The sequence below is a fragment of the Anthonomus grandis genome, chromosome 17, assembly GCF_022605725.1.
Source record: "Anthonomus grandis grandis chromosome 17, icAntGran1.3, whole genome shotgun sequence".
Classification (NCBI taxonomy): domain Eukaryota; kingdom Metazoa; phylum Arthropoda; class Insecta; order Coleoptera; family Curculionidae; genus Anthonomus; species Anthonomus grandis.
The window spans coordinates 12344690-12362416 of NC_065562.1; positions in this window are offsets into that span (position 1 = coordinate 12344690).

Consider the following 17727-nt stretch of genomic DNA (forward strand, 5'->3'; position numbering starts at 1 on the left):
CATATACAAAGATTTTCCATATCTTAAAAATTATACAAGGGCAAAATAAATTAATCAAATACAAGAAAAAACAAGAAACTGTGATAATATTTACCAAGAATTAGTTAGAACTAATAAAGGCCTCTACAACCCCATGTTCCACAGCTACAAATGAGTATAATAAACTACCTGTAAATAACAGTAATATGTAATAAAACTACCTTTGCGAGACATTAATTTATTATTAAGATTTATACATTAATATATGCATTCTTGCTTAATTTAAAATTTATTTCCTTGTTACTAGTGTTAATCACTGTTTAAAGTTGTTTTGTAATGCAAATTGTAAATATTTTTTAATAAATGTTTCCAAAAAAAAAATAAATATACACATTTATACCTATTAGAAGCCAAAATCTAAATGTACGTATCAAATTGGAAAATAATTTAAGATCTGTTCTGATCTCGCATGACTTTTAAATTGGGAACTGAAAACACATTTTGCAAATGTGGAAAATCATACGTATGTTAATCAACTAGAGGAAAACTATCCTTATAGGCTAAATATTATATAAGAAATCGCATTTGCACTCGTTTCAGCCTGTGTTTATGACAAGCATAGTGGTCTTACTAATGTACAGTACAGTACAGAAATACTCGTAAAATCAGATGTATAAGTGTATTTTTAGGTCTGATTAAATTAATTATTTTTATTAATTATTTATTAATATTTTAGGTTATTAGCAAAACATAGCTTAGAAAATTGAAAAAAATTCTTATTTTTAAACGTTACCGAAAACAGCAATTGTATTACAATTATGGCATCAGGTTCTGTTATATATTGTAGGTATGTGGTATAATGCACGTTCTTCATAACAAAGATAGAGACTGATTCAAAAAATTAAGAAAGACTTCTGAAACAACTGGTCCATGGAATATTTAAGTCGACTCCAGCAACGGTACAATTGGGCTTCACCACAGGTCAAGCTTAAACCAGGCACCTTAGTGTTAATAAAGGACAATAATATTAACCCAAGCCGATGGCCTTTAGTTCGCATCAGTGAGGTTCATCCAGGAAAAGATGGCGCGGTACGGGTAGTATCAATTCACAAAGCCGACATGTCTACAACAAAGCGTCCGATTCATGGATTGATTCCTCTACCTCTGGAAGATGATTCACCACAGCACGAAACATTAAAAAGGAAACCGGCTAGATATCAAGAATTGTCATTGACATCGCTTCTCCTAATTACGATGCTATGTTTATGTTCGACAATCATACTATGTCAAGCAAACTAAACTATCCACAAACCAAAGGAAGGGATTTATGTAGAACACCTCGGACCAGTCCAAATTGACAGAGGTCGATTAAGAGTCGAATTTTGGTACAGCAAATAAATGATACGTCGTGATATGAATAAATCTAATGAAGTAGTTGGTGATTTTGAGAGGCTGTGTAACGAAACTAGAAACTTGACGGAAGACACCCATTATGAAATTTTTGGTCAGCACTTAGCAGAACAGCAAAATCACCTAAATTGGATAACTAACACGCTTCAAGATACTTTAACCAGGGCAAAGCGAGGACTGTTGGGCAATTTCTTAACATCAGTGTTTGGGGTAAACGACGAAGTCTATCACGACATTGAGTCTCTAAATAAAAATCAAGAAAAAATTATGAAGGCCACAAAGTATCAAACAAAATTTATGGTCAACGCATTATCTACATTTAACGCTACAGAGAAACGTATAGCAAACCAGTTACAGCGATTTCAGACTAAACTTTCTAAAGGACTGCAAGCCATCGAATCGATGAGCGGATGGGTTGTAAAAACCAACACGAACTCTCTAAGCATACACATCCTTGGTACTTATCAAATAGCCACAAACTACCTTACAGAAATTAATGACCATTATACAAAGATGTTGGATATTCAGTTTAACAACGGCACATTATTTCACATACTGTCTTCAACATATATAAAGAAGATAATAACAGACACCAACAATAAGTTACCAAAAAACTTGGAAACATCCTTGTCGCCACTACTGCAGACCACTATGACACAAAACGTTACTCATATTTGCATTGCTGGGTATTTTTTAATAAACGATGTCTAAGTTCCAACTTATACACTCAGCAACCATACCCTTAGTAGTAGAAAATGGTACATACTAGAGCATCGACACGACCGACGCAGACATAGCTGTTGATTATAACACGCAGGAGTTCTTCTATGTTACAAGAGAAGAGCTGGAAAGATGCATTAGGTCACATCGACAACATTTTATCTGTTCCCCAACTGCAGTTCGGAATCTTGAAACAAACCCCAACTGTGTTATAGATGAAATATTTCAACGATACAGAGGATATAGTGCAAATCCATAAAGCATGTCGTGAAAACCACTATATGGAAGCAGTTGAACAATCCAAATACTTGGTTGTTCATAATAAACAACTCCGCAAATGTAGCAATTATCTGTGATGGCATGCGTGAAGACATCGTGATCCATTCAGCAGGCATCATCAAATTATCAGACGACTGCATGATTAAAACAAAGCAGGTCACTTTAACTCAAACAAGACGATCTATCATTTCGGTGCTATCCAGCTACTCCAAGGCAGTATCAATACCCATTAACTACACTATTGGTAGCGATAATGGGGTTCCTGACCTATCTTGAGAACCAGTTATAGGTTTATCACCCGGACTAGAAAAGCTGGCGACAGATGAGTCTGACATTCAATGGGACCTACAAGAGACAACATGGCAAACTCTCAGGCAGCATTCTGGAACCATCAGCGCTGCTACCACTATCTTCACAATCGGACTAGCAATCAGTGGCTGGTGCCTATTTAAATGTATAAGGCCACATGGTCGAGCTGACATGTCCAAGAAACGACCACAGAATAAAACCAGCGAGGAACAATCTAAGGACGAAGACAAAGCAGTGGAACTGAGCTCTCTAAGATCTACCATTGAGAGAGGGCAGAATGTCTAACCGCCATTAGTTTTAATTTTATTAAAAATCTTATATTGTACATATTGTTTCGCATAGTATATAAAATACCTAAATTAATATCAATGAACCTTCCAGTCAGCATTATTGCATTATTACGCCTGACCTACATTTATTACTAAAACCAAATCACCCATTATAAATTAAAAGTGATGAATCGACTATTGTATTTACTATAAATACGCTAGATGAAATTAATAAAATTAGCATTAACGATCACGTTGTGTCTCATTTAACATCCTGCAAAACCACGCCATGAACAATAAGACAACCCGCAGTACTCGTCACCATGCCAGTGACGTACTAGTAACAAATCAATCAAGGTGCAAGACACCAGTATTGACAATTTGTTATTGCAATTAAAGTCTCATATTTTCCACATATTTTTGAGAAAATTGGTTACTGCAAAAAAATAATAATAATTTATTTAAATGTTTTTTTTTTCTTTTTATTTATTTTCAAAAAAAAATTTACATTGACAATTGTATTTGTTCAGTTTAGCTACTCTAAAAGTCTCTTTTATGCGATGTGAATTATCATACAATAGAACAAGTACGTTTTTGGTATTCTTATAATTCCCAAAGAATATCCGTTTCACGCTGTTATGAGTTTAGATGCTACTTTTAAGCTCCAATCTAAAATCATCTATTGCTTTTATCAATTCCGGTACATTCTTGAAGCGTTTCTGGCCCTTTTTATTAAAAAATGTTAACTGGCGGGAACCCTTCAATTTCATAAATTAACTCTTAGAAGCAGTGATATAAACTTGCTTGTTTTTTTTTAGAAGGATATAGGTCAAAAAGAATCTAAAAGATACACAAAAACACAAATAAAATCATATATTCTGGCATAGTTATATAGCTTGAATTTTTGTACACAGTAAAAGTAATATAATTAACACTCTATTAAAAGTAAAATTTCTTTGGTCTAATTTAATTATTTTGCCTAAAATTAATTCTTTGAAGGAATTGAATATAATTTGGTTGAAAATGTAATATTTTCATACAAATATTATTCAGTCCAATTGTTAGTAATTTGATTTTTCGAGGTTTGTCCTAAGATAACCGATCAAAAAGGTGACAACATCATTTTTTATGAGTAGAGAAATGACCGTAGGCAAATGCGACCATTTCCATGAATAAAAATTGGCGATTTTCCAGACGAGTAACATACAAAATTTGTTCTAATACCGAAGAAAAAGTCATAAATAAATTTGATTCCTATTGAAAAAATCAATAATATGTATATTTACATCAATATTATTAAAGAGAATTTTTTATTACATTAATTTTTTTGTATAAATATCATGTACGTAGTTTATGCATGGCAGTAATAAAATATCTGAAGTTATTGGCATGCTATATAAAAAATAAGTTTAAGTTACATTTAATTCAATTAATACTTACAGGCTTTACGACTCATAATTATCTCATCTTAGACAGAAATTTTAGATTAAAGCTATATATAAGATACAAAATTTAAATAAAAAATTGGAAAAGGACAAAAACGCAAAATCCAATAAATACAGAAAAGAAGAGAACATTATAGAGGCATACACGGGCTTCCTAAAATACACAAAGTAAAGATGCTTTTGCGACCTATCACCAGCTTGAGAGATTCGCCAACATCGGAATTTGTCAATTCATTTTGACCATCATCCAGCCACTACAGAGAAACTGGGATTTCCTTGTACCAAACTCAGATAATTTCGTCGAAGTCCTTCAGATCAATAATGTTAGACCCACCGATAAGCTTGTAAACTTTGATGTTGGGAATTACATTATATCATCACGCCAGACTGGATCCAGCACTTAAAGAATGCACTAGACTTCCACCTGGAGGACCTTTTGGAGGCTTGACTTCGTAACTCCTACTTTCAATTCAAAGATAAATTTAAGGTTTTACGGCCAGGACAAAGGATTTCCAATGGGATCGTCGTTATCTTTAGTGGTAGCCAACATGGAGTGCTTCAAAAAGCACAAATATTTAATATTATTAGTTAGCAAACTTTTTGTTGAGGAGTAATGCCTTTAGACCAAGCATCAAGTTTACGATAGAATTGGAAACTGAGTCAGCACGACCCTTCTTATATGTTCTTGTAAAGAACAACAATGTCTAGAATATCAATCTATTGCAAAGCATTACCTAAACTAAAACTTCAATCATCCTGTTCAATAAAGATGGAAATTATTAGATAGAATCATTAGTTAGAATATGCATGTTAAAACATGCAACAATAATGTTGAGGTAGACAATCACCAATAACAATTAGAAAACTAAAAGCGATGACAAGGAAAGAGACACAGAAATTGGAAGACTATAGATTTTTTTAACAATATTCAGAGGAATTTCAGAGAAAATCAGAAGAATTGCCAGATGATTCAACATCAAGGCCTTCAACTTAACCTCGTATGGTTGCCTTCACTTTACATACGAGTTTGTGTTAACCATAAGATTTTATGCAAGGAGCAAAACTGAAAGAAAAAAGATTTTTGGAAGCAAGTAACAGCATGCAAAACCAAGGAATCTTCATCATTTACAACTGTCAAGACACACACTATCAAGTCATATAACTCTAGTATAAAAGTCTGTAGAATAGTTTTTGTTATTACTTTACACTTGATAACGGTTGGAGATACTTTTCAACCGAAACGTCATGCTAAATTTAAAATACACAAAAAAGGAAGTAAGGAAAATTAGATTTTACTATTTGGATAAAGACACACAATTAATTACTACTTTAAATGCAACATAAAATGTGGTAAAACATATGATATAGATTGTTGATATAACTAAACAACAAATATTATGTAAAGGCTTTATTAATGAGAAAAGTAGACATTGCTAAGATTTCATTTATTTACAGTTCTGTCATCCGTCTAAAAAAAAGCTGTATATACTGCGTCATCGAAACACATAACTGAATCTTTATGTACGTTTTGCTAAACATCTTCAGGAGAATACTAAAATTAATTAAATGATTAAACGAACTTACCTAAGTGATATTTAATCCTAATTATGTGAAGCATCGCCGAATAAATAAGTAGATGTACCTGTATAAGTATAAGATAGACGCAAAGCGCAGCCACTACATCTACTTATTTATGAAGGCGAGGCTGAAATATAATCTATAAAACTAACCACTAGCATAGAATCTTAAATACTTTCTAAGTGGTATAACAGACAAACTTGCCCTCTGTATGTCTTGCTGAAATTATTGCAATTTATCTTATAAAAAACTAAGTTTTAATTTCTTAGAATTTGATTTTTTGGATTTGCATTGTAAGCATTTAAAAATGGAATTCATTGGACAACATCAAAAACATTGATAATTGAAATTAAGTCAAAAGGATATTATGAAAGTTTTTTTTTAAATAGAGAAGAGTGAGTTATAATAGTCTTTTATATTTTATTTTTATTGTTTATAATAAAGCCTTTCGTTTTACCTTCATTTTTATTTGCCATACTTGGCACATACTTTTTGTTTTTATTCTATGTTCTAATTTGATACAATAGTGAATAAATTCTTTTAATATTAGCACCATATTCTTGTCAGAAAATATATCTATACATTAAAAGTTTTATAAATTGTTTATACAGTAAATCATAATAATTTAAAACAAATATGTATAGATAACAAAATAGAAGAAATGCATGGAAATATGTGTATATCAAAAATATATCCAGTTAATATTTATGTAATACTATTATTTTTAGGGTATATAGGTCTTATATATAATAATATTATATTTTAAAATAATTCTTTTGATATTTTTAAAGTGCGTTCAGGATATAGTTCCTAATCCTATGGAGACCCAAAATCTCTACTTTTTGCCTGTTTTTTCGGACATATCCCTCTCTCATTTTTTAAAAATCCTCGGCATTAATTTAAAATCGTATTTTTCTATTGATTTATATTTAATTACTTATGAAAACACTCATTTTATAATAATTCTTCTGTTATTTTTACAATGCGTCCAGGATCTATGTCTTAGGAGAGCCAAATTCTCGACTTTTTGTCGGTTTTTTGGACATATCCCTTTATCCGTTTTTTAATATCCTCGGAATTAATTTAAAATTATATTTTTTTATTGTAGTTTATCTCATTAGGTATGAAAACACTCAATTTATAATAATTCTTTTGTTATTTTTGAAGTGCGTTCAGGATATAGTTCTTAGAAGAGCCAAAATCTCTACTTTTTGCCTGTTTTTTCGGACATACCCCTCTCTCATTTTTTTTAAATCCTCGGGATTAATTTAAAATCGTGTTTTTCTATTGATGTATATTCAATTACGTATAAAAATACTGATTTTATAATAATTCTTCTCTTATTTTTACAGTGCGTCCAGGATATAAGTCTTAGGAGAGCCAATATCAGCAGACTTAAAATATTATTAATTTTATACCTAAACTTAATTTTTTTTTGGTCAGTTGGTTAAACCAATGCCACCATAAAAAACTTTATTAGGTGTAATAATTCCTACTACATTAGATTATTTCAGATTTCCTATTTAGTTTACTCAGTTAACATAAAACACTATCTAAAAAAGTGTATAAAAAAACTTGCCAATATGCAAGATCGTATTTACACCCAATTTAGTACACCTACCTCGAACAAAAAATATGTTTTATTCAACGCATCCCTTATATAACTTAGGATCAAGGGGACCACACCGAACTGATATTTGAGGAACACTTAAGCCCACTAGGGTTACCCTTCAATTTTCTCTTTATTGATTTTCGTACACTATCCGATTTCCAATAACAAGTTTCTATTATTATTTTTAAGATACTTTGAACAAAAATCCTCTATTTTAGGTATTCATTAAACATATTTATTAGAAAATTTGAACGTACTTCATAAAATTTTTTTTTCCATTTAAAATAAACATGTCAGATCTTTAAATAGAATCAAATCCGTCCGTATAAGTTTGCCATAATCCTGATTTACGAGGCTGCAATCACTATATTTCTATTGCAGCATATCCCTCAGGAGCAGGGCGAGCTCAAACAGTGAATATTGAAAAAAGAGTTAGGCGCAAATCCGGCGTCGTTTCCGCAAAAATATTCGGCTTTAACGGATTTACTTTGACGTAGGATGTTCGGCCATGTACGGTTTGGCATCGGCACTGAAATAAGAGGGATTTACGCCTATAGATTGAAGAACGCTTTTTATAGGGTGTTTTTGGGGTGATTTTTCATGCGAAATCAAAAGATTGTAAAGGCTGCCACTGTAATGCCATTTTTGATTATATTGAAACCGTAATTTATGGAAGAAATGTGCTTTTATAAGGGGTCGATAATCTCTTTTGCAAACAAATTTTCTGAGCAACATCCGAGCACACAGTAGAGCATCGCAATCTCCTATTAATCTGCTTCAATTTTCTACTTTGTTTGTTTATAGAATATTATAAATACAACCGTTTGGAATTATTGACCTGAATTTTTGAACCCTTGACATTGTCAAAAGCTTTACACAAATCTAGATAGTTTAAAACCGCGTTTAATAATTTTATTGACTTTAGTTTCATATAGTTGATCAGTTTGTTTACTAAATTGATTAACAATTATTTCGGATTGTTTTCCATAAGACTGTAAAAAGCGAGATGAAAAAAAGTTTACATATGAATTAACTGTTACTTACAAGAAAATTGAAAAAAATGTTTCTACTATTTCACTGGCATTTGTCACTCTTATAAAGTTACCTACAAGAGACTAAGATCTTAAATTTCTCAGCCATTAAATTTTCTTTCAAGTAATGCTTCCCTTAATTTTTCCTTACATACTCATTATTCGTCCTAGATACCTAGAGGTTAGACCTTATTGTTCTTACTTTTACATCTATTGAGAGATATCTGGAACAAAGAATCGCATTCAGTTTTACAAACGCATTTCTTGCTGTGTCTATTTTTCTGTTGCTTGGACACTATTTTTAATAATCCAGGTATTTGTATTTTCGAAATCTTTCTATTTGTCGATTTTGTAAACTCATATTTAATGGTATGTTTGGCTTTTTTGTTGTTGCTTAATGTTTAGTTTTTTTTTGTTTATTTCTAATCCATACCATTTACAAAATATACTGGTTCTATTTTATTGTCTTTAAAGGTCTTGCGCGGAACTTGCCACAGTCACAGTATCATTCGCAAGTCTTCTGTTACCTATTACTTTTTATAAAATATTTTTTGTTCATCCTCAGATAGAAAAGCCTTTAAAATGAATGCACTATATAAATTGAAGAGCTGGGGTGATATAACATAACCGTGTCTCCCTCCTCTCCTTATTTTTATTTCTGGGCTTTTTTCATTGGCCACCATCATTTGTGTGCGTTGATTTCATAAAAATTTGTAATTATTTTTAAGTATCTATTATCTATGTTTTATTCTAATAATGTTGACTAGTCTTTCGTGTTTTACCGTATCGAAGGCTTTTTCGAAGTTAACATAACAAACTCGAATATCTATAATCATGCCTGGAGAGAATCAAAATTGATTCAAAATCAGAATTGATTATTAATGCGTCCATGTATTACTGTCAAAAATACCTTGAATGCGAGACTTATTAAAGATATTATTTTGTATTTATAATAGATGATCTAAATAAATCCAGCAGTATATCCAAGATAAAGTATCCATTTTATGGTTTCAACTTATCTGGACCCACTGCTTTTCCATTTTTGCTGTTTGTTAGCGCCATTTTGTATTCTGTTTTCAATATTTTTAGAAATCTTTTTTTTTATTTTTGTTCTGTTTTATTGTCTCCAGACAACTCACTTATACAGTCTGTCCTTTTTGTTACTTTCTGATTTGTATACAGTGTGATAACTTTAACTGGAATAAATTCAGTTAAAACTAATCAAAATTTATCTCGCAAAATTCCTGAGACCCGTCGATTTTTGTTTATTTTTTTTTCACATTTCAAGATAGTTTTTGTATTTTTTCACCTACAGGGGGGATCCAAATTAACCCCAACTTTTTTTTTTCAAATGGAAAGCCACTTTTTTTAAGCTCTCATTGAAAAGAGCCTTTTTTCTTGATTAAATTGCCCTATTTACTTTTGTCATTATCTAAAGAAGAAATACGAAAAAAAAATAAAAACCATTAAATTATTAAAAGTTGCGTTTAATGTATAAGATGCTCAAAATGAGCACCATTTACTTATTGGCAAAGCCTAAGACGATAATCAAATTCGTTTCTGACATTTTCTAACACTTCTGGAGATATTTGTCGGATTTCTTGCCTAATACGTTCTTTGAGTTCGTCTAGGTTTCCTGGTTTGCTCATATAAATTTGACTTTTTAAATGTCCCCACAGAAAAAAATCAAGTGGGGTGAGTTTGGGAGAACGTGCCGGCCACTCGATTCATCACCCCTTCTACCAATTCATCTATTTGGAAAATTATCATCATAAATACTGGCGTACATTACGGGCATAATATAGGGGAGCACCATCTTGTTGCATCCAGATTCTTTCATCATACAAATCTGGATCGAACTGACTCGGATATAAGGCACGTAAGGCTGGAACGAGTTCATGTTTAAGAAATTCTAGATATCTTTCCCCAGATAAAGTATCATTGAAGAATATGGGCCCTTTAACTTGCCTGCCAATTATGCCAGCCCAAACATTAGTTTTCTGGGGATACTGTGTATTAGTTTCCCTTATCCAGTGTGGGTTCTCGTCAGACCAGTAGTGACAGTTCTGCTTATTAACTCATCAGAAAAAAGGATCCACTCCGAAGATATGCAATTTTCGTCAATGGCGTTCATCATTAATTCACAGAACTGAACTCTGCGATCTGGATCGTCTTCCAATAACTCTTGAATTTATAAGGTCGTTTGTTTGCACTTTTTAAAATTTTTAGCACAGATTTATGATGAATAGAGTTTTCGCGAGCTACTCTTCTGGCTGCAGTTACCGGATTTTTTTCTATCGCTAACAATACATTTAATTGGGTGTTTTTATCGATTTTAGAAGACCTTTGTCTTGAAACATCTCTCACGTGCCCAACTTCTCGAAATCTGCTTTCGATTTTGGCAAATCTGGATATTTCTGCCTGAATAAGTGGACAATCTCTAGCTGAGTACGACTTCTGTCCCAATAACCAATCATCATTAAGATTTCAATCTTGTGGGATTCGAATAAAATTTAAAAGTGACACTACAATGATCGATTGATCTACGAAACAATGTCAGGCAATATCTCGATACCAATAAAATAAACAAACACGCCAAAAATTTACCAACACAAAATATTTCGAGACTTTTAATAATTTAATGGTTTTTATTTTTTTTTTCGTATTTATCCTTTAGATAATCACAAATGTAAATAGGGCAATTTAATCAGGAAAAGGGGCTCTTTTCAATGAGAGTTTAAAAAAAGTGGCTTTCCTTTTGAAAAAAAAAGTTTGGGTTAATTTGGACCCCCCCTGTAGGTGAAAAAATACAAAAACTATCTTGAAATGTGAAAAAAAATAAACAAAAATCGACGGGTCTCAGGAATTTTGATTAGTTTTAACTGAATTTATTTCAGTTAAAGTCACCACACTGTATAAGATTAACTTCTTGTTTTTCATCTTTAAGTATCCCTGCTTTTCTATTTTTTCCATTAGTATAGGTCATTTCTGTTATTAATTCTTCATATATTAGGTCTTAATTCTATTATATTTCTTCTGATTCTCCACATACATTTTTCCTTTGCTTGTTAATTTTTATGGTTTATTTGCTTGTTTATTTCTATATCTATGCTTTTAAACTGTTGTCTTTCATCCATTAACTTCTGTCATCCATTGTTTCTCTTTGTATGTTTTTGATGTTATCTTTTGACTTTTAGCTATTTCGGTACTCATTAGAAGCCATTTGTTATCTATGTCATTATTTTTAAGAAATTCCTATTTTCTATCCATTAGTCCTTTGTCATCTTTGAAAGAACTCGTCCATTATCTCAAAGAGACCTATGTAACTAGAGAAAAAAATTAAAACTCCAAGTCTCAGTCTCAAAATGTCTTTTTAATTAATCAGGTGACATGATTGCCTCTTTGTATCTTTGTCTAATCAACATAATACATAGTCAATTTTGTTTCTAACGATTTGTCCCTCTTTATCCGATGGCAATCTCCATGCGTAAAGTTTGTTTTTAGGTAATTTGAACAAAGTATATTTTACAATATAGTTGTTTTGGCAAAAATCAATAAGTCTATCACCCATCTTTCATTTCGTTATATGAATATTCGTAAAAGCTTTCCCAAGCAACACGTCATATATTATTATCGTTAAATATATACTTATTCAATTTTTTTTAGTAAATTTTTGGTTTTGGTATATTTGTCAACCATATATGATCAAGGTAAATTTATTAAACTCTGAATATACGTGTATCATATACGATTCTGTTTACAAAAGGGAAAAAAATTTAAAGATTTACATATCTAGTTTTTAAACTCGATTACTATACCTCAAAAATTTGATGAAATTCTAAAAAATTACTGTTTTTCGTTCATATTATTCAATCAAAGAACGCTGTTTTAATAGTGAATATTTACATATAAATCTATATTCAATTTAAATAAATAGTGTTATTAAATTGAATATTGAATATATATTTTCTGCAAAAATATTTTTTTCATCTACACAATCCTTACCCTCTCCCCCACCCACCCCAAACATTTGCCCAATAAGCATTTCTTCTAAAAAATCACCGTTTTTGTATTAAATATTTATCAATATAGATCTATATAATCATATTAAATTTAAATAAACAAACTGTGTTATTAGATTGGATATTAATGATGAAACCAGATGTTATTCATGCGTATTTTTTTGGAAAACAATGATTCTTAAAAACAATTTCTTACTGGTAAGTTGTGTGGGGGGGGGATAAGAGTAGGGTTAATAAAATACGTTTTTTTCTGCAGAAAATAATTGCCTAAGAAAAAGTGCTTTTTAAGAAAATTATAGGTGTTAAAAAATCTATACTTTTCTCACACCTCGTGGTTTTTAATTAAAACGTGAAAACATTCAATTTTTTTTGATTCTTTACAACTTTTCATTATCTATAGGTTCAAAAATACAGTTTTTAAATTAAAACTATTGGTATATTGATGGTTGGTATATGGTCAGTGTATATTTATTAAACTTTGCATATCATATACGATTCTGTTTACACAAGGGAGAAAATTTCGGCATCTAAAAAAATTACAAGCAATTTACATAGCTAGTCTTTACATTCGATTACTACATCTCAAATATGTGATAAAACGACCCCGATATCACATATATGCCACTGTGTGGAATACGATATACTTTTCATACACGTATGTATCTTATAGTGTAATAATAAAATATCATACACAAAGAAATCTAGAAAAAAATAGGAAATGCATTAACGTGTATGAAACAATAATTATACCAAATTAAAAAAATCAAGAATACCAATATGCTGAAAACTAAACAATGATTTCAAAATAAAATTTATTTATATAAATGCAGTGGTGTATTTTTTTCATTAAATAATATTTACGATAAATTATTTATGGACGCCATTGGTAAAAATTAATTTTTTCTTTGTACATCAAAAAATGCCCTCTAATGCATAAAACACATCTGCAAATTAAAAAAAATATATGAAATAATAATTGTAAATTATTAATATGTAATAAACTTTCTTGTTGAACGTAAATAAAATATAAACATAATATTGAATTCCTCAACTTATATCACGCGAACATTTGATCCGATATTTATAGTTGAAGTTGAACCAAAAATGTACACCTGGTGTTAACCAAAAATTAACGTTTAACTATGTTGCTTGGGCGGGCGGGTTAGCCATTACATACAGTTTGAATAGGAAGAAGTCTGATGAAATAAAAGATAATATAATAATAAAACTTCTCCACGACCGAGAGGGAGTTTAATTGCAAAATAGGCAGCAACCTACAGGTCGATTAGCCAGATGGCAAGTTTAACTGCAGCATAATAATTTTACCTTAGCTCATGGTCCTTCTAGGGTTGTACCTAAATTGGATGTTCTGGTCCTGTCACTCTTAAACTTATTAGTGATAACTGGCATAGTAGTATGGTAAAAAATGTTAAATATCATCCTCTTAAGCTCTCTGGTTGGAGACAAAGTAATGGTAGGCTGTAGAGATATGTAAAGAATTCTTATTCAGAAGGAGGAGAGGTCGAAACTTATTGCTAAAGTTCATGAATCTACAACGTGTGTTCATACACAGGTGTTTAAGACTTTCAAGGGTGCTGCAGAAAAATTTTACTGGTTATTTGTGAAGCGATGGATCATTTGTCTTCAGTAGAAAACTAAAATTGGGTTACAAAAGGCGATGATGGTCAGTCATTTTAAACCTTTTGAAAAATAGTTTCTACAGATCTATTATACTCGTAACATAAGATGTTCGAGGATATCAGACGTCCTTTAGAAGCCAGAGCATTGTAAAGTATAATGTCGCTCTGTCTCTCTGTTGTCATCACGCTAAGTAGAATGTTTTTATAAGGAATTTATGGTATATTAGATGGCATATCATAATTATAAGGTAAACCAGATTCTAAAGACGTATGGAAGGTCCTGGGAAATCCCTCCTTGAAGAACTGGAAATTAAAGATGCTAAGAGGCATACAAAAGTTATAATGAAGGTTCCCGGATATAATAAATTCTTATGAAATACATAATAAATTTATTAATAAAAAACGGTTAGTTTATATATGATATATGTTTCACTTATGATTCTGGTACAACATTCAGACTGACTAATACAATTTTAATAAAAGTCGAATACAACAGGAATCGGTAATACCTCCTGACAATAATGGTGCATCTGTACAATGTCCATGTCACGCCCTGTTAACACATAAGTAAATTTCAATCTAATTAGAAGCAAATTGACACATAATAATGACGGGCAAATACAGGCCGCGTTGCCGCGTTGTACGGAACAATTTATGTTCGCAAATACATGTTAAACATTTCAATGGGCATCAAACATTATATCTCTATGCTTTGCATCCTAATCAGTCTGGATTTCACAACGGGCAGCGCCCGCCGCCTAATTCAGTTTTGACCGTTAGTTGTCCATAGTTGTGCCGTGGCTTTTAAGCTAAACTGCTAAACGAACTCAGATATAACCTGATTATAGACCTAAAATGAAATGGATTAAGCCTATACAATCAGTTAATTTTGGTTGGTCGTTAGTTAATATTTAATTGTCAATATGTATTTCGTTAATCAGAGAATCTAAATTAAAAGGATAGACAATGGCGGCTTTTAAGTGCTTATTATTGTTTATATTAAATACTAATATTAATGTAGATGATATTGATTTAATCTTTAGTAGGGGAAATACCCTGGAATTTTAATTAGAATGAAACAAAAGGTGCAAGAGTGCATTAGCATGGAGTTACTATACAAAAGGATGTGGCACCACTTTTTCTACTCATATCTCTTTTTTTATGAAAGACGTGACTATTATTATGTAACTTTAGAGTAGATTTTTGTTCCAAAATTGTTTTATGTGGAGATTTTAATGTCAACTCATTAGAGTTTACAAATAATCATACCAACTTACTTGTGGTTTAAATATTATGGTGAAAAGTCCAACCAGGATAACTTCTTATTCTGCAACTCAAATTGATTATGTGTGTACCAACATTGAAAATGATAATTTTGAGTGTAATTTTAAAAATTCGGGACTTTCTGATCATTAAGCTGTGGCATGTCATGTTAATATAGCTTATAAGTCTAGCATAATTGGCGGAAAGAAAGGTAGAATTTAAAGTAGGACAAATTATAGTAGATTGATAGATCCCTTAGAATCCTTTCACAAAATGTTATGTGAGATCTTCAATAATGCATTTCCAGTCAGGACGTTAAAGAAAAAATCTAGATAGAATTGAGTTAGTAAGGGAATAAAGGTATCTGCAAGAAATCTCAGATCACTGTACTATATTCGCAAATTTTTTATAAATAACAATAGTTTTGTTAATTATTTACATATAGAGCTTTGTATAAAGTAGTTATTAAGAAAGCTAAAAATAATTATCTCAAAAAAAGATTTCAGGTAATATTTAGAGAGAAGCTTGGAAAGTGGTCAATGAACTGAGAAGAAAGCAAAGGAATGTTTCATCCAATATAGAACCTAATAAATTGAATGAATTTTACTGCACTATTGGTAGGAACTTAGCAAGTAAAATTCCAAATTTTTGTGATTTTCATCAATACTTTGATTACCAAGGTGAGTCAAATTCATTCTTTTTCTTACCTGTTGATCTTGTAGAACTGAAATCAACTTTAAGAGAAATTAAAAAAAAGAAATCTTCTGGTTATGATGGAAGAACTGGGCAGCACTTCTGAAATATTTCTGATACTGCATTAGATACTTTGGTGCCATAAATCAGTCTTTTTCTACAGGCATATTTCCAGAATGCCTTAAGATAGCAAGAGTAATGTATAAGGGTGGTGGTCCTAAAACTCCCTCTAATTACAGACCTATAGCATTGCTCTTAACCCTGTCTAAAATTATTGAGAAATTAGTAAAAAGCCGCATGGTATCAGTATCTGACGCAAAAAAATTAAATTCTAGGTGAGCAGTTTTGGTTTCAGAAGACCAAAGGAACATTGGATGCCATTTTTTCATTTTTAAAGTCTTTATATCTGGGACTCAACAATGGGGAGCTTGCTGCAGCGGTATTCTGTGATTTGACCAAGGCATTTGAGTGTGTTGATCATGGAGTGCTGCTGTGGAGATATCAGTGTTGGGTCCAATTTTGTTTTTACTGTACATAAATGACATGACAAGTCTAAAGATTACAGGTAAATTTACTCAATTTGCAGAAGATGCAACAGTGCTGTGGCATGATATTATTGCTGCAAATCTAAATGAAAGAATAAATAGGGACATTGCTGTGATAAAAAAAAATGGTGTGACTATAATAAATTAACTCTAAATATTGCCAAAACCAGTATTATAAATTTTAAATGCAGTTTAAGTAAAGTATCCTTGGGTACAAGTGCTTTAAAAAATTTTAGTGAAAATAAATTTTTGGGAATAGGCATAGGCAATAAATTAAAATTTGAAAGCCATATTAGGCTACTAAGTAATAAACTAGCATCAAATTGTTATGCTCTTAAGGTAGTGTCCCAGGAGGTTGAGTTTAGTGTTGCCAAAAATACTTATTTTGCATTAATTGACTCAAATCTAAGGTATGGATTATGTTTCTGGGGTGCATGTTGTGACCAACTTTTCAAAAGTGTGTTTGTGTTGCAAAAAAGGGCTATCAGATAAATCTGCAAAATTGGAGCGAGGACTTCATTTAAAGAACTTTTCATTTCACACAAACTCTTAACTCTGCCTTCTTTATTCATTTTGGAATCCATTTGTCTTATTCATAAAAAATATAGAAACCACAGCAATGTAACAGAAAGACATGGATATAGTAGTAGAAGGGCCAATGATGTCACTTTACCTATACTCAACAGTACATCAATATAAAAATCTTTTATTTTTGATGGTAAAAAACTGTATAATCATCTTCCTGCAGATATCAAAGAGATTCATAATATTTCGAAAAAATGTAAAAGGATTGCTGGTTGCAAAAGGCTACTATGAAATAGGAGACCTTTTTAGCAGAGAGATTTTTAATGTACTGTGTCTTTTTTTTTAACATGCTTTAATATTAAAGTTCTAATATTTTATCTATGTATATGTAAATTTAAGTCTGAATT